General features: G+C 44.9%; 1 protein-coding gene and 1 long non-coding RNA gene across 4 annotated transcripts in view; one reads left to right on the top strand and one right to left on the bottom strand.

Annotated features, from left to right (window-relative positions):
• Positions 1–2310: 2310 nt before the first annotated feature.
• LOC144328838 (uncharacterized) lies at positions 2311–10064 on the bottom strand. Its single transcript, XR_013394124.1, has 4 exons — positions 6012–10064; positions 5803–5903; positions 3935–4036; positions 2311–3442 (listed from the first exon to the last, which is right to left on the bottom strand). It is a non-coding gene; the product is annotated as an uncharacterized LOC144328838 (long non-coding RNA).
• Positions 10065–10603: 539 nt separating this feature from the next.
• CNOT6L (CCR4-NOT transcription complex subunit 6 like) overlaps positions 10604–23403 on the top strand; it is a 39399-nt gene continuing 26599 nt past the window's right edge. The window contains exon 1 of one of the 3 annotated variants that reach the window (XM_028743913.2): positions 10604–11027. The gene's annotated coding sequence lies outside the window, so the exon portion shown is untranslated. Of the gene's footprint in view, positions 11028–11135; positions 11224–14495; positions 14517–23403 lie in introns of those variants that run through there. The other 2 variants (XM_028743915.2, XM_028743909.2) reach the window with 2 other exon arrangements.

Below are 23403 nucleotides of genomic sequence, written 5' to 3'. Positions count from 1 at the left end.
AATGATTACTCGGAAATACCATCAGAATGGATGGTCTGGCCCACCTATGGGGCAAGGTGAAGAGGTTGCCTCAGGTGGCAGGATTCCCTGGCACAGCAGATCACAATGTCCATCTTTCTTTCCCCTTCACCTTGTTCCTGATGTAGACATTCACATCTTTTCTGTGGTGGAAACTATTTTACAATCCCATCAATTTTTTCAATTACATTTTTTCAATTAGTGCTAAAATGCTTTCCTGGCTATAATAATTAATTTTAACCGATATTTAAATATTAGTGAAATATTGCTGAAATGAAAGAATGTTATAGCACTATAACTCTTTAATGCTAATTAAGAAAAAAACAGCAACACTGCAACATGTTCTTTTCCCTAATTAAACACTTCCAATCTACGCTTATGGTCCATTAAAAAATAATTAGCAAACTATTGCTTAAACCAAAGTGATATGTGTAATGCTGCAATACTAAAAGCAGTCTTACTGGTGGCCATCATTCTAGATTCAGGTAGGTAGCCCTGTTGGTCTGACACAGGTGAATTTTTTTTTTTTTTAATTGTCTAGTACAGTGTTTCCCAACCTTTTTTGGGCAAAGTCACACTTGTTTCATGAAAAAAATCTCGAGGCACACCACCATGCCAGATGGGGAAAGGTCACTTTTTACTTATGTAAAAAAAAATAAAAAAATAGTAACAGCATAGAAGGTAATGGTAGATGACTGTTAGGGTCTCCCCCCAAATGCAGAATTCTATTAATATCTTCCTTAGCGAGCCGCGTTAACCCCTGTAATGCTTTCTATAGAGTAAGCATAGGGGGCACTGGGGGATGTGGAACCAAGGGGGCAGTGGGCCAAAAGAGTTCGGGATCTACTGCTTTAAACAGAAATAAGAGCCAGTGGGTTCTTCCTTTTTTAAAGTATCGTTTCAGCGGGGACAGCAGTCCGGATTTCCAAAAAGCGGCGCTTTTTTGCGTCTGAGCAAAGAAGAGAGAGGGGGGAAAAAAGAGAGAGAGATTGATTTGTGGCTGCGCAAAGGGGGGAGGAGCCCAGGAGTAAAAGTAGGAAGGACGAAGGGAGGGGAAAGGAAAGTTAATAGAAGGAAAGGCGGGTGGGAGAGAAAGAGAAAGAAAGAGGGAAGGAAGGGGGGAAGAGAAGTGGAAAGGAGGGAGACCGAGGCGGGGGAGAAGCGTCTGGAGAGTTGCTCCGAAGTTTGGGGGGCCGCGGGGGTGGGCGCGCGTCCCAGGAGGCGGAGGCCAGCCCGGGCTGGGAGCCGTGCCGCGGCCCGGGGGCGGTAGGCGGACCGCGGCTCCTAGGATGTGGAAAGGGGACGGCGGCGCAGGGGGAGGAGACCCGCACGGCTAGGGCAGCGCGCAGGGGGAGGGGAGCGGGCCGGAGGCGGGCGAGGGGGGCCGCGATCCTGCGCGCCGCGAACATGGCCTCCTTCCCCGCGGGCCCCGCCGAGCCCCCCGGCCGGGGAGGGCGGCGCACCCCCGCCGCCGGAGGAGAGCAGAGGCAGGAGGAGGAGGACGAAGGCGCTGCCGAGGAGGCGCGCCAACTTCTGCCAACTTCGGCGCCCGCCCCGTCGCCGCAGGCTCCTCCCGGCCAAGAGCCAGAGGACGGCGGCGGAGCAGGAGGAGGAGGATTGGGTTTGGCGACGGCTGCTGCGTCCTCTCCAAGCGCGGGGCTGGCCTCCGCCACGCCCGATCCTCCGCGCTCGCCACGCTTCTCGGCGGAGCAGGTCTCGTGCGGGTGCGAGGCGCTGCTGCAGGCGGGCGACCCCGGCCGGCTGGGCCGCTTCCTGGGCTCGCTGCCGCCCGACGCCGAGGCGCCGTGCCTGGAGGCGCAGGCGGGCGAGAGCCTGGTCAAGGCGCGCGCGCTGCTGGCCTTCCAGCGCGGCGACTTCGCCGAGCTCTACCGCCTGGTGCAGAGCCGGTGATGGGATGTGGGAGGGAGCTCGCTTGCCGCCCCGCGTGTGCCTATGTGGGGCACGTTACAGCCCCGTGACGTCGGCGCCACGCAGGCAGCCAGGCAGGCAGACGGCGAGAGCCCCGCGCTGGGCGGCCTCTCCTCGCTGTCGCCGCCCCGCCTCTCACCGCCCGACTCGCCCGCCTCCCTCCCACGGCACACCAGGCAACGTCTCGCGGCACACTAGTGTGCCGCGGAACACCGGTTGGGAAACACTGGTCTAGTAGCACCTTAGAGACCAACTAAGTCTGTTCTTGGTATAAGCTTTCGTGTGCATGCACATTTCTTCAGATAACATGCACACGAAAGCTTATACCAAGAACAAACTTAGTAGTTGGTCTCTTAGGTGCCACTGGACAATTTTTTAATTTTTTTTATATATTTGGTGGCCATCATGTTAGAGATGCGGTTTCACCCAATTAAACACTTTTGATCTACGCTTCCGGTCCACAACAAGTGTTTTGGTTTTTGACATTTCATGAGTAATAATGGGCAATCACACTTAAATGAGTAAGTACTTAGAGAGGTGTGCAGCTGGGTAGATCCAACCGTCATCTATTTATCATGGCTTGGGAGTTATTGGGATAGCTCAGTTGGTAGAGCACAAGACTCTTAATCTCAGGGTTGTGGATTCAAGCCCCACACTGGGGGCACTGCAAGGGGTTGGACTAGATGACCCTCATGGTCCCTTCCAACTCTACGATTCTGTGATTCTGGTGAATCAGACCACCACTTCCCCACCCACAACAAATATGCTGCAACTGCTGTTACAGAAAGAATATGGTGGTGGTGGTGGTGGTGTTTATTTATATCCCACCTTTTTCCATCACAGGCAGCTTACAACTCAAGGCAGCTTACAACTAAAATAAAAACAGCTACAAACATAAGGGGGAAAGCAATCCTTAAAAAAAATAAGAATTAAACATCAATTTGTTGTTTAGTCATGTCCGACTCTTCGTGACCCCATGGACCAGAGCACGCCAGGCACTCCTGTCTTCCACTGCCTCCCGCAGTTTGGTCAAACTCATGCTGGTAGCTTCGAGAACACTGTCCAACCATCTCGTCCTCTGTCGTCACCTTCTCCTTGGGCCCTCCATCTTTCCCAACATCAGGGTCTTTTCCAGGGAGTCTTCTCTTCTCATGAGGTGGCCAAAGTATTAGAGCCTCAGCTTCACGATCTGTCCTTCCAGTGAGCACTCAGGGCTGATTTCCTTAAGAATGGAGAGGTTTGATCTTCTTGCAGTCCATGGGACTCTCAAGTCACCTCCAGCACCATAATTCAAAAGCATTAATTCTTCGGCAATCAGCCTTCTTTATGGTCCAGCTCTCACTTCCATACATCACTACTGGGAAAACCATAGCTTTTACTATACTGGCCTTTGTTGGCAAGGTGATGTCTCTACTTTTTAAGATGCTGTCTAGGTTTGTCATTGCTTTCCTCCCAAGAAGCAGGCGTCTCTTAATTTCGTGGCTGCTGTCACCATCTGCAGTGATCGAACATCAATAGATTAACCTTTTAAAAATTCATCCTAATTTTAATCCAAATTAAAACATTTTTCTGCCTGTTGCACAAAAGGTCCTTCAAGGCAGTTAACAATGTTAAAAATAAAAACTATTAAGAACAGCAAACTTGAAGCGGTCAAACATTTAAGGATCCTGAGAGACTCCAGAAGTTTTGATAACAGGTACACTATCTCTGAAACTACAATAGCATGGAGTCCGTGATGCTATTGGGATTCTGAAAAGGAATCTTTTCAGTTCATCCCCCATGTTGTCAGAAATGTTCAAATGAACAGTCCAAACTTTGTTGGTCCCACAGCGACACTTGAGGGCCAACATTTAGGAAAAGCCCCGATAATGTGGGAGGTCAATTGCAATTCCACTTGTATCTTACAGTGGAAGACAGTTTCAGCTCCAGGTTTGGGAGAACTCTTAGGCAAGACACCCTCCAGGGTCCCTCACCTCGATGAGCCTACCTCCGCATTGCGGCAGATACAACCAGCTCATGCCAATGCTCCCCTCCGCTGGAAAGTAGACCCACAGCAGAGGCCCAGCTACGCTGTTCCTTGGTGCTGGCCCTGGCAGAAGAGAAATGTTTGTTATTTATCAGGAGCCGCCTGTCTGGAAGCAGCCCTGCGTACACACTTTGGCTTTAAAGCACATTCAGAGCATGTCCCCCCCCCCCCCCTCAAATAATTCTGGGCACTATAGCTTGTTTAGGGTTGCTGAGTTTTGTAACTCTGCAAGAGGGAAACAACAGCGCCAGGTCACTCCTCCTGAAATGAAAAGGAGGTGAATCATCAAGCTTGCGATTTCACAAGGGATTCTTGACCTTTTGAGTTTAGTTCAACCTCCGCATTACTCCTTCGGAGTCTCAGAGGTTGGCAAGGATTCAGGGCGTTCCATCCCAAGACTGCGGTTTTTATAATCCGCCTGTGCTCTTATTACAGGAACAGAGCCTGCACGGTTGGGCTAAATCAAAGCTTTTAGTTCACCTGCTGAGTAAAACACTAGGGACTTGCTTTAAGCATTCATTATTCTGTTTCCTTTTTTAATTAGCTCAGCTTTGGTCTCGGGTCAAGTAAGTTTAAATGGGATCATGTACTCCAGATTTAACTACTTGTGTTTTCTTAATACTACAGTAATTGCATGTGGGAACAAAACGGGACAACCATGGAGAGGAGATGGTTATCTGATCTGGAGCAGGCCATTTGTGTGTGAAGGCATATCTAGTCCAGGGTTGTGAACCTGGCACCCATGGGAGATGTGTCACCCATGAAGTCTTGCACTGATACCCTTGGGCAGGTACCCCCAGACTCTGAGCTTTCAGATAAAAATATAAAGTAAGTCTCTAGCCCTTCCATGAAGAAAGTTATAGGGCAAAATGTGCAGGTATCTTCTGAGTGAATTCTGTAAAATGAGCTTGAGTGTTGTGTGGCCACTTTGTATATTTTCCCAGGACTGAGGAATGTTCCCGGTGGCTGTCTCTAATTTTGTGCTACACCACACACCCCATGGAAGCCACTTTGTTATGCCATGCCCTCCATAGCATACCCTCCAAGGTACGCAGGTGGCGCTGTGGTCTAAACTACTGTGCCTCTTGGGCTTGCCGATCAGAAGGTCAGCGGTTCGAATCCCCACAACGGGATGAGCTCCCATTGCTTTGTCCCAGCTCCTGCCAACCTAGCAGTTCGAAAGCACACCAGTGCAAGCAGATAAAGAGGTACCGTTGTGGGGGGAAGGTAAACAACATTTCTGTGCGTTCTGGTTTCCGTCATGGTGTCCCGTTGCGCCAAAAGTGGTTTAGTCATGCTGGCCACATGACCCAGAAACCTGTCTGCAGGCAAACGCCAGCTCCCTCACCCTGAAAGCGAGACGAGTGCCGCAACCCCATAGTTACCTTTGACTGGACTTAACTATCCAGGGGTTCTTTACCTTTTTTTTTTTTAAAGCATACCCTCCAACACACCGAGGTGAAAAATAGGGACGCTGCCTTCCGGGGCACCACTCCTGTGTGAGTTACGTGATCTGGGGGAGATCGCGGCCCCCGAAATAAACACTTTTTTCATGGCAGCTGCCCAAAAGCACATGTTCTGGGGCACTGCATGAGATTGCGGCCCCGAAAAAGGGGCCTGATATACTGCATCTTTATTTCCTTGCCCTCTTTTGCACTCTTCAGGTACGTACTTTAATGCTTGGGGGGGTGATGAAGGCAGACAAAGAGCTATAACCTGAGATATAAAAGTGTGATACGGAAATTAGAGGCCACGAGCAAGAAAGGTCAGGGTAAAACCACACACAAAATCAGAGTAATGGCTGTAAGAGCAGATCCAAAGTCGCTTACTTGGAAGAAGGCGGATCTGTATCAAGTGTTGGTGGGGGCGAGGAGAGTTGGTTGTATAGATCCACTCGAGTTTCATCTGGATTCCACCGTTAATTATCTGTCTGCATGATGACACCGAGGGAAAAAGCAAAGCATAACCACAGCCCTGCGTGAGTCACTTCCTCCTTCCATCATTCCCAAAACATCATCTTATTAACAGCTGCTCATACCTCGTAGGTTATAATTATTTGAAGCGTTCCAACTGATACCAAAAGGCAACTCGTCAGATTGTAGTTTGGCCTGAATAACTTCATCTGTTGCTGCTCCAGATAAGATCTAAGAGGACTTGTGGAGAAGCTAGTAAAATGCTGGTTAGACGATGTTACTGTTCAATGGATTTGCAGCTCGTTGACCTCCAAAAGTGCTCACTGAAATCCCCACATTTTATTTAAATTATACAAATGTTTTTCACCCTTCGTTAGAGTTAACCAGCATTTCTTTCTCCTGTACACTCACAGCATTTTCAACAATCAAGGACACTTTCGCCTCAGTCAGAAAAGAATATGTTTTAAATAGGTTTTCGTTGTTTTATCACTTGCTGTTTTGCTGGCCCAGGGCTTGTTTGGGAGTAAAGTTGGGATGTAGATTTAATACGTAAAGGGTTAGTTTCTCACACACACACCCTACACACGCCAAGAAAATTGTCAATGGGTATGCATCAACAAAAGCATAGTGTCCAGATCAAGAGAAGTAATAGTGCCACTCTGTTCTGTTTTGGTCAGACCACACATGGAGTACTGTGTCCAGTTCTAGGCACCACAATTTAAGGATATTGACAACCTAGAACGTACGCAGAGGAGGGCAACCAAGATGATCAAGGGTCTGGGAACCAAACCTTATGAGGAACGGTTGAAGGGAGCTGGGCATGTTTAGCCTGGAAAAGAGGAGACTGAGAGGAGATAGGATAGCTATCTTCAAATATCTCCAGGGCTACCATATAGAAGATGGAGCAAGCTTGCTTTCTCCTGCTCTGGAGGGTAGGACTCAAACCAATGGCTTCAAGTTACGAAAAAGGAGATTCCGACCAAACATCAGGAAGAACCTATGAAAGATTCTTAAACCACATACTAAAATAACAAATAGGGTTTTTGTAAATAAATAGGGGTTCTTATTTGCTCATCCTAGAAGCCTCTGAATCGTGACAGAGGAGGTGTGCCTGGTTATATGCAGAAATAATAAATCTTGGAAGATGAAAACAGAAATCTGATGGAATGGAGATAATCAGTGATAATTATCTGAGGATGTAGACTCTGTAAAGGAGACAGAGGATGTAACTCTGTATGTGAGAGGGGATAGTAAAGGTAAAGGTACCCCTGCCCATACGGGCCAGTCTTGACAGACTCTAGGGTTGTGTGCCCATCTCACTCTATAGGCCGGGGGCCAGCGCTGTCCGCAGACACTTCCGGGTCACGTGGCCAGCGTGACAAGCTGCATCTGGCGAGCCAGCGCAGCACCCGGAATGCCGTTTACCTTCCCACTAGTAAGCGGTCCCTATTTATCTACTTGCACCCGGGGGTGCTTTCGAACTGCTAGGTTGGCAGGCGCTGGGACCAAGCGACAGGAGCGCACCCCGCCGCGGGGATTCGAACCGCCGACCTTTCGATCGGCAAGTCCTAGGCGCTGAGGCTTTAACCCACAGCGCCACCCGCGTCCCGTGAGAGGGGATACAAACAGAATATATATATATAAACAGTAGAGATGCAGTCTACACCACAGACTCATCAGAAGGATTTAGTAATTCTGCACCCCATTAGTAGTTTAATACTGGAAACATTATTCTAAATTCTGAAGATGTTTACTTATGACAGCAATGTAATGAAAGCCAAAATGCTGAAGATCTAGGGGCTATAGATTGGTACATGTTGTTCACTGTGGCCAAAACAAAACATAACTTAACTGTGCTTTAGTATTATGACAGGAATGTTTGCAAAAATAAAAAGCCTTCGTTCGCATGCATGCATGCATAATTTCCCGTTAAGTCTGTAACAGAAGGGTCATGGCAACAGAATGTTTTTCCAGAGAAAAACATTACTGGGAAGTGGAGGCCCATAGGAACAAAAAGTAGAATTAGAGGCTGACCTTGAATCTTCTGCCGTTAAAAAAATGAAAATTTGCACTTTCTCTTCAGAATGGCTACTGTGCCATTAGACTCAATGGTAGGAACAATTATGGGGTTTGGACAGAGTAAGTGAATGGGAAACCTACAAAAGGAGGGATATTCCTAAACAGATCATCTTGGATTCCACTGTTAATTATCTGTCTGCATGATGACACCAAAGGAAAAATCCTTGAAGCCTTTCTTTATATGATATTCACAGAAAAAGTAAATCACACACTTTTATAATCCATTGTCCCGAAAAACTTTATTTCGCCTTCTCCACAAGATCCGTAACCAGAGAGATTCTGAGCCCCCAATAATTCCACCATGGTTTGAAGATGAAATTAAGAAAGGTTGGAGAAACTGAGCATTTCAGAGATGGTCAGGGATTAGTGCAGATTAATTTCATCAAGTAATTGTGCTTTTAGTGGGCGCACAGTATGAGAGACAGAGGAGGGATGTAAAAAACACCCCCCTAGATTTCAAGAACCTTCTGGTCTGCGTTTCAAAGGTTTGTATTATCACAACTACTGCTTTCAATAAAGGCTTACAGAGACCTTGGCATTCTCATCAGTGACGGGAAAGGAGCCTTGTCGCCTAAACAACAGGGAGAGAGCTTCACATGTTTTGGTAAACTAACCCCGGAAATGCGTTAAAGGTCCTTGATACAGCAGAGTTCCCAGTTGCTCATTTATCCACCTCCCAGATGGACGGTGATAATTCACAGTCCATGCTTTATGAACAGTAAAATTGACGGAAAGTTTTGATAGAAAGGTCCAGCCTCCTTTTTTTCTGTGTTTTTTTTCCCCCTGGAGGTGCTAGGCACTGAGGGGAAGGCTCCAGAGTGAAAGGGAGAGCTCTCTGACACACAGCTTTAGAGCAGACCTGTACCTGGAAACCACAGGCCAAAAGGTAAGTGTGGATGAGCCCACTGCTTGGAGATGTCCTTTGGTAGAATATGACTCTCAATCTCAGGGTTTGGGCAAAAAAATTCCTGCATTGCATTGACTTCATGACCCTCGTGGTTCCTTCCAACTCTGCAATTCTGTGATTTCCTTCCCTCCTCTTACCTGCCTTGCTTTGCCTTCACTCAGGATTTCATGTCATTCCCACTTTTCATTTCCATTAAGCTTTGTATATCCATAAATGGAGTAATGAATTTATGTTACATTCAGGAGCCAGGGTGGGTGGGTGTTATTTGCAAACTTGTGAGTGTAAGCTTTGCTCCTTGTTCTTCTGGGTTGCTACTAAGCAAAAGTGAATTTGACTGGAAGCCAGTGAACATTGGTGCATCGGCCAAGATTTGGACCAGTGTTGATTGGATCTCCAGATTAACACCACTGAATTATGCTAATGTCAGAATGGTCCTTCCAAAGCACTAATGTGTTTGTGTGGTCCACTATGCTGTGAACACATCCATTTCTAATGCAAGTATAGAAAATAAAATACTGTAGTTCTTCTTCTGTTGCAAAATGGTGAACAATTGAATGTGCATGCAGAACTGTAACATACCACAGGTATTAGTCAAATCAGTGATTTAAGGGTTGCCAGGCCGTGAGAATTGGGGGTGGCCGGGGGATGTTTTAAAAAAGATATCTTACCTTTGACTGAATTGTTCGCAACCAGTCTCTGAACATAATTTGGGCTTCCAGTTCACAAAGGCAATACCTTTTAGGAAACCTGATACTTATGCTTAAGGCCAGATCACATAACATATACATTGCTTACCTCGCCTGCTGACCTGCAGCTAAATGTGTGAGCTGCCACCATTGGAAAAACTATATGTGTGGCAGAGATATTTTTATGAGCTAAAGGAGCAGATGCTCAGGACGGCAGATTGAATGGGGTAGCAACAACTGTTGCTAGTAATTGTGGAGATTAGAAACTCGTCCAGTGTGAGTGAAACTGGGGGGGGGGGGGGAACCTTGCTTCCCCCATAGCCGCGGCCTTGGATTCAAGCAGAAATCAAACATCACTCTTGGCTTTCTCAGTTCCCAGCTTGCTGCTTTGCTTCTGCTCACATCACTCCAAACTCAGAGCCCTTTCCTTTGATTCCTTAGCAGTCCCATCACCTCAGGAGGAAGCTAGCTTGGCTATTACAAAGAATTAGAAGCCAAGGCATACAGCCAACACCCTGCCCCCCCACCCCCCCAAAAACCCCACATAGCAGTATTTTTGTGTTCTTATATTGCAATCCACTCTGTGCTCCTCGGAGTGGGCAGTTTAGAAATCCAACAAATGAAATGCAGTAAATGGAACTTCTGGCAAGGATAAATCCGAATTGAATTAGAAGTAGAAGGGAGCCAAGGCATTCAGCCTAAGCCCCGCCGCCACCACCACCAAAGGTGGTTCTTATATTCTTGTGTTCTTATATTGTAAACCACCTTGTGCTCCTTCGAGGGAGGACAGTACAGTATAGAAATCCAACAAGTGAAAACAAACGAAACTCCTGGAAAAGGCGGGGATGGAAATAAAGAGCTGCGTTCCAGCATCGTCTTCCGCACTGGGCAGCGACGCGCCCGCAAACAAACCCCGCGCGTGTGGAAGCGCCCTTGCGCGGGGGTAACGCGCGTGTCGCGGGCGAAAGGCCTCGAATCTGGGTCGCGGGCGCGCGCGCGGGGCTCGTCGGGACGCCTTAGCCGAAGAAGAAAGAGGCGGGAAGAAGAAGCGGCGGCGGCGGCGGCGGCTGAGTCCGTCCCTCCTCGCCGTGTCATCCAGGCCCCTCCTCCGTTATTAATCCCTCTTATTGAAGGGGGGAGGGTGGAAAGAAGAGGCGGCCCGGGACTGCCCGCTTCCCCACACACGCAGTCCATACCGTCCTGTCAGCGGCGGCGGCGCCGCCTGCCCGCGCTTTCCCTCTTTCCCCCCCACAGACACGCGCGCACGTCTGTATTCCTCTAGGAGAGACACCCGGGCGCGCCTCTCTCTGCCCCCCTCCTCGTCCGCCTCAGCGCCAGGCCCGCGACTCCTTTGCGCTCGGCTCGGCCCGGCCCGGCCGCCGCCTCCTGCATGTCTTTGCTGCCCTCAGCCCCGCCGCCTGAGCAGCCGCCTCAGCCCCCTCGACAGACGCCCAGGCTGCTGGATGCAGGTGAGCCGCCCGAGGGGGGGGGGAGACAAGGCCGCGCGCGTCCCGCCCACAGGCAGACCCACCGCCCGGCTCGGGGGGCTGACGGGTGGGGGGGAACTGAGGCGGCGGCGGCGACCGAGAGCGAGGCCTTGTTTGTTTCCGAGGCGGCCTGTGGTGGAAATGGCCGCTTCTTCCCCGCGGCCTCGGCCCGGTGGAGGTGAGGAGCCGCGCGAGAGGCCCCGGCGCCCCCTCAGGCGACCACCCCCCGGGGACGGAGAGCCTGCCCTTCCTGACACGCGGGGATTGGGGTGGTGGTGGTGGTGTCTGGCCGTGTGGCGGAGACGGTCGGGACGCGGTACGTGTGGAAGCGGGGAGACGGAGGAGCGTGTGAACGGGCGGCGCACCCGCGCGCGGGTCGGACCCTGGCCGGAGTCGGTGGCGCAGGAATCCACGGGACTTCGCTCCCAAGTGGGTTGTGGTCACGGCATGGTGGCGAAAGGCTGCCGGGTTGTGTCCGTGGCGGTTGCACGGAAAGTGACGGGAGCGTCGTGCTTCGAGGAGGAGGGGTGGCGAGCGTGGCCGACCCAGGCAGTTGTGCTTTTAAGTGCGTGTTTGGGTGTGTGTGTGTGTGTGTGTGTGTGTGTGTGTGTACACATATGCTTCCTTGGATAGCTCAGTTTGGTTAGAAAGCGGTGTTGTGAACACCAAGGTCGCAGGTTCCTACTAGAGGGCTGCAATAATAATAATAATAATAATAATAATAATAATAATTAATAGTAGTAGTAATTTATTTATACCCAGCTCATCTGGCTGAGTTTTCCCCGCCATTCTGGGCAGCTCCGAATCGAGTGTTAAAACAATATATTCCTGCATTGCAGGGGTTGGACTAGATGATCCTCAGGGTCCCTTCCACAACTCCTACGATTCCATGTGTTGTAACCGCTTGCTGCATTTTAACGTGGCAGTTTTGGCTCCTAATCTCTTCTCGCTCACAGGCACTCCTGAAACGATTAACTGCGCCTGAAATTGCAGGGCACTGAGCACACACACACACAAACCAAACCCCGACTTGGAAGCTGCCTGCTTCCAATACTATAAACTTATGAATGTAAGGGTTTAGCTCATGTTTGTCCTTGGGTGACTTCACTGTTGTAAGCCTTCTCTGGCTGGAGAGGAGGGATAGAAAGGCTTCGAAATAAATATGTGGCTCAGTCTGTAGAGCATGAGACTCTTAAACTCAGGTTGTGGGTTATTGCCCCACGTAGGGCAAAAGATTCCTGCATTGCAGGGGGCTGGACTAAATAGTCATTGGTCCCTTCCAGCTCTTCAGTTCTAAATATGTTGGTGATATTCTGAGGATAACTATTAGATTGTGAGTAGGGATTGTGATGTGATTTTATATTGGAGTGGGCCTGCTAGGACAGTTTTCCATGTAACATGGCCATAAATTATGCTCAACAGGATTATAGGCTGAATGCAGCTTTCTGACATGTGTATTTTCAATTCTTGTCTGTCACATAATTTCCATCTTTGGGTGACCACTTAAAAAACCCTTAATATGTGAAGGGGCCCAAATAAATATGTTGTATGTGTTCTAGATTGAAACACAACCTGATTCAGTGTAGGGTTAATTGTTAGGGTGTTGGAGCTGGACCAAGCAAGGAGAGCTGGATTTGAGTCACTTCATATCCATAAAGCTTTCTGCCAGTTGCACTTCACTTAATGTTGTTGTAAAATGGGATCATAACATCTCCCTCTGCCTGCATACCAACCTGAGATCCTTGGAGGAATGGTGGAAATGTGATATATAGGTAGCTGGTGTCCATTATGTTTTCTATTAGCATGTAATATTGTGTTGTAAGATGCTCTGGAATAAGGAAATCAGGGGGATTTGACAACTGTGCTCTTTAAGAAGTGCATGTGTTCAGAGGAAATCTGGGCAGTTTATATGGACTTCCCTAACAACAAGAACACTGTGAATTTACACATCAAGTCTGGGCTCAATCCTACATCCATTTACCTGGTGTAATCCCACTGAACCCCAGTGGGACTTACTTCTGATTAGACTTGGATAGGATTGCACTGTAAAATGGTGTGAGTAAGGAGGGGCTGTATGCACATGGATATATCTTGGGGCACGTCCTGATGTATGTACTTGGTATGTTGAAACTTCTGTGTTTTGTTCCCCGCCTTTGCAAGGTTAGTGTTTCTGCTGTCTTGAAAATAATGTTTTAAAAACTCCCCACGTTAATTAAATTGAATAAGCATACACACAGAGCTTAAAAAATGTAGACATGTAGAAGGCATGGCCCCTGAATGAACATTTGGTTTGCTGATGCATATGTCTGTCTAAAGCAGTGCAAAGGAGAGGGGAAGCCAGGCTCATTCTACAGGACAGAAAACCCTGGCTACTCCTTTTCAGTCTGCATACACTCTTAATGTGAGAACTTTCAAAACGTAGTAGTCCCTCTAAATGTTAATATTTGATTTGCAGCTTCCTTACTGCTTCAGAACTGTTGCTCTCTTCCACCTTTCTTTGGATCATGTACAAGTAGCAATGCTGTCCAATCAAGGTGTCATATTTCACGATATTTTCAAGATCAGGGTGAGGTGGAAAACTGCACTAATCCCCCTCTTCCCCAATATACTATTTGGACTAGTAGGGCTCAGGCAAAGGACCTGAAGTTGCAGTCCCCATGTGGACTAGTGCTGTCAGGCATGCTGAATCTGGGTATGTAACACATGAGAAAGCCACCACTGATAGGCCTTATCTAGGATATTTGGCAATGTAGTTGTGTTTTAATTCTAGGTTAAGCCTTCAGTTTTTATAAATGGATCTTGGTAGTCTCAGGAGTTTTTATTTTAGTGTCTGTACTTTAAGACAGGTTTATTTTCACATTTTATTAATTTATGTCCTGTTAGACTAACCTATTGTCATGCACAGTTTTGTACCGATAGCTTATTATGTAAAATTACCTAGCATATTTGACAGGTACAGACAAATACGTAGCATGTGAAAAGCATGACAAAACCAATATATGCTTTTAAAGTGTTAACTAGTGTATTCTGACTGTCCATAAAATACTGGAAACAGCTTTAAGGCACACAGTGATTTCAGAAGAAGTTGGAAATGAAATTTAGAATGAAGCTCCAATGGGAAGAGATCTGTCTTTTGTTTATGGTGTTCTACAAGGTGTAATGAACACTAAAGTTACGAAAGTTAATAAGTTTCCAATGTTGACTGGAAAGATTTGTTTCAACATGGCAAAATTGTGAGTTTGAGCGCCTTCCTTTAATTACATAGCTATCTTTATGCTTCTGAATAGACCCTTGGATTTCAGTAAATAGTATGGTTGCTAAACATACCTTTGTAAAAAGTTTGTCAGAATGGGATCAGGTTTAGTATATGGTAGACAAACTTTCATGTAAGTGGACTGAATTCCCTTTGTTTATCTGATTTTCTCTAGAGCTAATTATTGGAAGAAACATTGGATTGGCCTTGTCTTTAAAGTGAGGAAAAACACCAAGAGAAAAAAACTCAAAACTAGCCGTGAGCTTAGAATTTAATGTTGTTGCTCTGACTCTTGTTCCACTACAAATTTGGTTGGTTTGCTGTTTTCCATAACCATGGTGAAATAATCTGTACAAACAAGAATTAATGCAACGGACACTGCTAAATGTACAGAATGACCTGGAAAAATAACTTTAACTGAAGAACCTGTATCCTATTTAAACATATTACCAAGCCTAGTCACTTCAGTCAGCATTGTGCCTAGTTACTGACTAATAGGAAGTGAAGCTGATTAAAGAATGGATACTGCTTGATCTGATTTCACCATTTGCTCCACTTCTACCCTGCCCATCAGATGTAAATAAGATACAGCATGTCAACCTTTTTACTGTAATAAGACTTGACAAGTGGAACTATTTTAAAAAATAATAATAATGCAGGCAGCTTGGCCTAAAATTCCTGTGTTAGCATTTAAACTTTGGGCAATCCTCTACATTGATTAGGCACATTAACTTCAGGCAAGCTAAAATCAACTCTGACAATGATAATGGTGTCCTTTGTGTATTCAGTGTTTGCTGATCTCAAGTGAGCGGGTCTCCGGCATAGTGAGCATATTCATATGCAACAGGTGCTTCTGAGGAACCTATCCTTTTTCACAGAACAGGCATTACTCACATTCAGGCTGTACACCAGCTGCAGACTGGCATCTAGCACATTCAGCTAACTTTGTTTGAAATGCACTATGGATATATAAAAACACACAAAATAGCTCCTTATTTGAACGTGTTGGATTTCTTAAGAAACCTCTGGCGCTCAACCTTCCAACTCCTATTTTCAAGCAATTTCACCATCATCTTTTGTTCATTGATATTAGCTTGTCCTAGCTCTGGGGTGGCCAACGCTCTGACATCCAGATGTTGTTGCACTCCCAACTGCCATCAGCCTCAGCTGGCATAGCCAAAGGTCAGGGATTATGGGAATTGTAGTCCAACAGTATTTAGAGGGTGCTACATTGGCTACCCTTGCTCTAGCTAGGCAAGGATGCATGAACAGGGTGTTCAGCGGTTGCACCTTCTTAGTCTAGTTTTGTATAGCATTTTTGCTTCTCTTAAGGAAGAAAATAGAGTTTGAATGTATTATGTAGACATCACAGCATCAGGAAAAATAAGGGTTCACAGTATTTTTCTGATGAGTGACAAAGTTGTCTGGATTAATCCATCCACATCTTACTCATAGGCCAGAAACAGAAACTTCTGTACCTTACATATATACTGATGTATAGATTTTCCCTTCACTGTTGCCACGATGGGGGAAAAATAATATAATCTTCCTAGCAAATAGCTTATTGGCACAGAAACTTTCTTAGATATCGTGTTAACTGCCTTGTATTCTTATGGCTTTTATGGATCCCTGGGTGTCTGAATTCATAAACTTGGTACAAACTTTAAGGTTACACTTACCAGGATAGTCACAATCCTGTGGTTTCACTATTATTTCATGGTGATTAAACAAATGGCATCTTTTAATGACATACTTGTTGGATATTGAAACAAAATGGGAGACCAGGATACAGTCTTGGAAGTACTATGCTGGATTTTATTTACCTGCAGCTGGTTATGCAGTGATAATTGTGGGTATGGTCTACAGATAAAATTAAGCAAAGGCAAGGTTTATAATGGTCGCATTTAATATATTGCAATGGCTTGAATTTTTAATCTCTCACTGCATGGCTTGATTTCCCAATACACCCTTTCCTCAGCGTTTCCCCCCGAGAGAGCTATATTCCAAGAATTGTTTTGTTTGCCTTTTCTGTGTTGTACAAGGTTAAGACCTTTAAGCAAAGCTAGTACACGTTTAATAGTAACCTCATTTGGAAGCAAAGCTTCAGTTCCTTCTTAAGTCTGATCAAGTTCAGTGGCATGCAAAGTACTTCACCAGAGGACGTGATTGATCGGGTGTAATTCAGATAAACATAAAGCCCCACAAGCTAAGCCTGGTTGTGAATAGGATTTGGCAGTTAGTGTCCTTCCTTGACAAATAATGTAATGCAAAATAAGAAGGCCAAACGTTCACCAGTCCAACAAATGGTATGAGCTATGCTTTACTAGTGGAATAACATGTGCGCGCCCCAATTGATACTCATGCAAAAGTGTGTTTAATGGCACAGTCTTACTATAAAAATGGAAATCTCACCACTGCCCATTTAACATAGCATAATTATGCAGCAATATTAAGCTACTGAAAAGGAAAACATCTGCTTTTGGCACTTTAGTAGAGGCATAAGTTTGAGGGCTAATTAGAAATGATGCTTATAAGATGTGAGAGAGCTTTGAAGGCTGTCATGGGTGTTACATTTTGTTAACTTCTTCCAGTGTAAATGTATTAGTCGATTTTCTTAGGGATTGGGAGCTCATAAGCTGTGTTGTATATCTATCCATCATAGAATACACAAGGTTTCCAGCTCTTTATTCCAACCACCAGTTTGCAAATGCTTCCCAAAAAGAACTGAACAGAGGGTTTGCTTTGTAGAAAACGTAACATCTGTGCTGTTTAGAATTAATACTTCTGGGGAAAGTAGTTGTTGCATTTTTTAGGTTTTGTAATTTTCCAGGCAAAACTATTCCATTTCAGGCCATTTGTAAGTACCAAGTGTTTGGTAAAGAAAGTGAGAACAATTGAATAAAAAATGTCAAAACTTACAAACACCCTCCATAGAGTTAGTGGGTCATTGCAGTGTACTACTGAGGAGTAAGAAATACCATCTCTAGTACATTCAAATGGGATTTCTGTTAGACTGGTTTTTGACCGCTGACACTTTGGACTGGTAGTCTGTGTCTCTTCATGCTTAATGCTTCAAAGCTAGGACTTGGTTATGGTAGTGGTGGTTGGTTGAACTAATTTCAGTGTTTTTAATAAAAAAGTGTGTAAGCATATAAAATATATTCTCAGCCTTTTAGCTAAGAAATCATTTTCTGTTAAGATAAAGTCAAACAGATATTATTTTGTATTAATCAGCATAGCAATTTATTAGTGTTAGTTTTCTTTGTTTACCACTATAAATATTTCTCAGCATTTATAGATAATTGCTGTAATGTAAGATAGCTGATGAAGTTATTAATCCCTTAGACTAGAACCACTGTGTTTGTTTGTTTGTTTGTTTGTTTGTTTGTTTGTTTGTTTGTTAAATTTGTATGCTGCCCCTCATTGAGAAATCTCAGGGCGGTTCACAGCATAAAAATGTAAAATAAAAACACTAAATACATGATAAAAACAAAGCAAACCTATAATTCTCCCGCCAAAAAACACACACCACACTTAAAAGAACATAGAATATTAATCAGCCTGGTTGAAGAAGAATATTTTTGCCTGGTGCCTAAAGGTGAAGGTGTCAGGTGAGCTTCCCTGGGGGGAGAGCATTCCACAAGCAGGGAGCCACTGCAGAAAAGGCCCATTCTTGTATGACCATTCTCAGGGCCGTCTTTAGCATATGCGGCGCCATGGTGCAAAGATCCGCCCAATGCCCCCCAAATTTAGGGGGTTTTTTTAGGGGGGCTCCCCAAAGTTGTTAAGCTTTTTTTAGTAGGGGGCCTCCCAATACAGGTGAAACTTGAAAAATTAGAATATCGTGGAAAAGTTCATTTGTTTCAGTAATTCAAATTAAAAGGTGAAACTAATATATGAGATAGACTCATGACATGCAAAGCGAGATATGTCAAGCCTTTCTTTGTTATAATTGTTATATTATGGCATACAGCTGATGAAAACCCCAAATTAACAATCTCAGAAAATTAGAGTACTGTGAAAAGGTGCAGTAGCTATTCAATCCATAACACCTGCAATGGATTCCTGTGCCTTTAAATGGTCTCTCAGTCTGGTTCAGTAGGAAGCACAATCATGGGGAAGGCTGCTGACCTGACAGTTGTGCAGAAAGCCGTCATTGAGACCCTCCATAAGGAGGGAAAGCCTCAAAAGGTAATTGCAGAAGAAGTTGGATATTCCCAAAGTGCTGTATCGAAGCACATTAATGGAAAGTTATGCACAAGGGGAAAGTGTGGAAGAAAAAGGTGCACAAGCAGCAGGGATGACCGCAGCCTGGAGAGGATTGTCAGGAAAAGACCATTCAAATGTGTTGGGGACTTTCACAAGGAGGGGACCGAGGCTGGAGTTAGTGCATCAAGAGCCACCACACACAGACGGATCCTGGAGATGGGCTTCAAATGTTGTATTCCTCTTGTCAAGCCGCTCCTGAACAAGAAACAACATCAGAAGTGTCTTACCTGGGCAAAAGAAAAAAAGAACTGGTCTGTTGCTCAGTGGTCCCAAGTCCTCTTTTCTGATGAGAGCAACTTTTGCATCTCATTTGGAAACCAAGGACCCAGAGTCTGGAGGAAAAATGGGGAGGCACACAATGTCAGATGCTTGAAGTCCAGTGTGAAGTTTCCACAGTCTGTGTTGATTTGGGGAGCCATGTCATCAGCTGGTGTTGGTCCACTGTGCTTCATTAAGTCCAGGGTCAACGCAGCCGTCTACCAGGAGATTTTGGAGCACTTCATGCTTCCTTCCACAAACGAGCTTTATGGGGATGCTGACTTCATTTTCCAACAGGAGTTGGCACCTGCCCACACTGCCAAAAGTACCAAAACCTGGTTCAATGCCCATGGGATTACTGTGCTTGATTGGCCAGCAAACTCGCCTGACCTGAACCCCATAGAGAAGCTATGGGGCATTGCCAAGAGACAGATGAGAGACATGAGACCAAGCAATGCAGAAGAGCTGAAGGCTGCTATTGAAGCATCCTGGTCTTCCATAACACCTCAGCAGTTGCCACAGGCTGATAGCATCCATGCCACGCTGCACTGAGGCAGTAATTGATACAGAAGGGGCCCAAACCAAGTACTGAGTACATATGCATGCATCTACTTCTCAGAGGTCCAATATTGCTCTATTTGCAATCCTTGTTTTGCTGATTTCATTTAATATTCTAATTTTCTGATATTGTTAATTTGGGGTTTTCATCAGCTGTACGCCATAATCATCACAATTATAACAAAGGCTTGACATATCTTGCTTTGCATGTCGTGAGTATCTCATATATTAGTTTCACCCTTTAAGTTGAATTACTGAAATAAATGAACTTTTCCATGATATTCTAATTTTTCAAGTTTCACCTATATACATGTGCAGTGCTCCTCTCAATGTAGCTTAATGTTCAGCAGCTTGTAGATAGAGACAGCAGTTCCATGTAAATAGTTTGTAAAGCAAGTTAAAACCTGTTAATAGGCAGGCTTGCTGGATCTGATCCAAGTTCTCTAGTGGATTTATGACTGTGTGGTATGAATTATTACACACTTGTGTGAGAATTTCTATCACATGATGATACTGCCTCAAGTGCCTTCGCAACTGCTTTACAGTTGAATAAAATTTAACTTGTTTCTCTGCCTATTCATAGTTTTATTTAAAAAAAGGGAAGCCAAACCTATTGCTTTGCAGACTTTCATTAGAGCAAATTAGTGAATGAAGACTTGCTTGCATATACAAGGCTTTATTTCTTGGAGCAAGTACTTGGGTTTCAAGGCTGCCTTCATTCTATAGAAATCTGAGTAAACAAAAAACAAATGGAAGAGCTGCCTAGTCTCTTCAGCTGTGTGGATTCAGTGTCTCACATTTGCTTTTAAGTTAGATGAGAAAATAGAACTGTAAATTGAAGCTGTAAAATAAAGGGATCTGATAAACAAACAAGCAAATTGTTTGGCAATTTAATGTGACGGGTTGTAACCCTGCACATGTTTTATTAAAGCAAAAATGGTAGATATATTTGAAGGTCTAATTTCATAACATATTAAAATGGTTGTCCAAGCTGCATTTTCACAATCTTTGCTACAATTGAAGTGTGCAGCTTGTTTGTATCTCAATGTTGCACAACTATGTGTCCTGGAATTGAATTTACAGAAGTATTTGTGTCTTTGAAACTGAAGACATCAGGTGATGCAACCTGTTGTTGACTAAGGTCTTGATTTATAGACCAGCTGGTTGCCATCTATGTGACCTCTTTCCTTACAGCTCTTGATCAGACTTCTCAGCTAATAGTGGGTTTGCAGTCATTCCAAATAGATTTGGAGGCCCCTCTGAATTTCAGTTTGATAAACCAACCCCTGACAGCTCTTTCAGAGCCTAGAAATAGGGATGACCTCGGGGGGGGAAAGTTGGTGTTCCCAGAGAAAAATGCATGTTTGAGTGTCTCTTTGTCCTCCTCCCTCCTCCCTCCAACCAAAAGACACTGGAGACATCTAAATGGCTACAATACAGGACTCTGCATGTTTGATTAATCGATGCCTGATTAATGTTGTTATCAAGAATAGGCAAATTATGGTAAAGCATTATTGGTAATTCTTTTATTTGAAGTTGCTGCAGCTAACCCTCAGTTCAGGGGTCTGAGTTGGCCTGCTAAGTAATATTTTCTCTTCCCCCTGCAACCACTCCAAGATTCTACCTACTTAAAATGACACAGTGCTGGAGTGGGCAGAGCCCAGTAGCCTCATATTGCCCCCTCCCCAATCATCAGATTGACCATTCAGTAGGAGGCTGTATGCCTGTGTGTGTCCACACATGCAGTGTGAGATGCCCACAACAATTTTTAGCTGTACCCACTGCTGGCATGCAGTTCCCAGAGATTTAACCAAGGGCAAAAGTGGCCCTCTGGACAAAAAAGTTAGCCACCCCTGCTTTAGATGATGATGGAGGTACAGAATTATCAGTTCCCACTATTGGAAATGTGACTTGACACGTTCTTGTCCTCCTCCTCCTCCTCCTCCTCCTCCTTCTTTTGTCTTTTTTTTTTTTTTTTTTTTTGGAACGCTGGGATTTTACTTTTCTTGTTGTTTGGTCTGTTTGTAAATGCAAAATGTGGCTAATTCTGGAGATTCAATAATCGGCACAAGAGGCATTCCCCACCCAGTAGAATGTTCCACTTTGTGTGGGACTTCTTTTGCATCCTTTTGTTGTGGAAACGTAACAAATTTGCCCCTTTTAAGGGTAAATTAAGACTAAAAAATTAAGTGGTAGAATGGAGTGCTGGTAAGACCCGGGGCCAGATCTCAGCTGATACACCTTATCCTTGCCTCAGGTTTTGGCTAGCACACATTTTAAATAGACAAGCTGCGCCAATTAAGGCTCTGATATCACAGGTTATTTTCCCCAAGTATTAAGCGCACCCCTGTACTCTGCCAGCTTGAGTCTATTTGAGGAAAACAGTATATCAAGAGTTGCTAAATATATTCCAGTATTGATTGTGGTTCTCCTCTGGGCAAGTATATAGCCATTTTCAAAGTTCGTCTTCGAGTGAAAATTGCCTCCAGGTGATCATTCAGGGAAATTTTGTAAATTGCTCCTTTCTTTCTTTTTTTACACATAACTTGCATAGCATGTGAGACACACCGGGTTAATAACTTATTTGCAAGATTTATGTTAATAGTTGTGCTGACTGCAGGCGGGGGGGGGGGTGTGGTGTGAAGGAAGAGAGCCATTACTAGCAAACTTGAGCCCTGTGCTGAAGTTTCTATTTACTTGTGTTATGCTGGCTTTTTTACTTGTGTTAGAAAAACTCTCAGAAACATAACCTTGGTATTTTTTATAATAAAAACAACTAACCTTTTTGTAGTAAGGGTCATATTTACCCTTGGCCAAGCCTTTGTGGCCACCTTACCACCTCACAAGGTACATGCAGACACACACCCATTCCCCTTGGCTGATCCATGCAGATTAGTTGAGGTGGCGGAGGAGCTATTACCCCCTCCCAGCTTATCAAATGATCAATTGGATCATTGGGAAAGGGTTGATTTGCTTCTCTGTTCAGGTGCTGGGAGAAGCTTAAATGTCTGCTCCAGTGTCACATCTACTCTTTAATTTTATTTTTGCTGCCACCAGAATCAGTGGGGTCTTAGGGAGGCGGGGGGGGGGGAATATTGGGGATAGGGCCAGATGTGCAACTTTGGCTTAACATGTTAAAAGAACAGCTGATGTGTAACTTCACAGAATGCGATAGAATGAAAGTTGCTTTCAGTAAACCACAAGGCAATTTTTTTTAAAAAAAATTACATATTCTAAAAGGGACTGGACAGATCTTCAGGTCAATGTATTTATTTAACCTGTAAAACAAAGCTTTTTAAAATGAACAGTTAGAGCCCATAAATTAAACTAGGTACCCCAGATTAGATGACAGAAACAATATTCTTAATTGTGACCATGTTCCAACTTTTCAGCTGCTCCATCTTAAGGTTTATTTTGTCGGTATTGAGTCAGGTCTGGTGGTTAAGGGGCTTTTGCACAATAATCATTAATGTCTACAGTAGTTTCTAGCCCTTATTTACTGGAAAATAGAATGTAACCCTGACCAAATTCTCTACAGGGTCATGTGCTTTCCCAAGGATTATTTTTGCGTTATTTATAATACTTGCTGTAAATTGTTCAAGGCACATTTTGTAGAAAACATACAGGGGAACCTGCATCAAAGGATTGCGTGTGTGGAAAGGGGGAATTGCAGTGTCCACCACAGTATATGTAACCATATGGCTGGCATAAAATCACACTGTGTTTACCTGGCATGTTCATGTTGTTGTTGTTGTTGTTTAGTCGTTTAGTCGTGTCCGACTCTTCGTGACCCCATGGACCAGAGCACGCCAGGCACCTCTGTCCTCCACTACTTCCCGCAGTTTGGTCAGACTCATGCTGGTAACCTCGAAAACACTATCCAACCATCTCGTCCTCTGTCGCCCCCTTCTCCTTGTGCCCTCCATCTTTCCCAGCATCAGTGTCTTCTCCAGGGAGTCTTCTCTTCTCATGAGGTGGCCAAAGTACTGGAGCCTCAGCTTCACGATCTGTCCTTCCAGT

The sequence above is a fragment of the Podarcis muralis genome, chromosome 9 (assembly GCF_964188315.1).
Source record: "Podarcis muralis chromosome 9, rPodMur119.hap1.1, whole genome shotgun sequence".
NCBI classification, from domain to species: Eukaryota; Metazoa; Chordata; class Lepidosauria; order Squamata; family Lacertidae; genus Podarcis; species Podarcis muralis.
The sequence above is the reverse complement of the archived record's forward strand: the minus strand, read 5'-3'. Positions and strand labels throughout refer to the sequence as shown.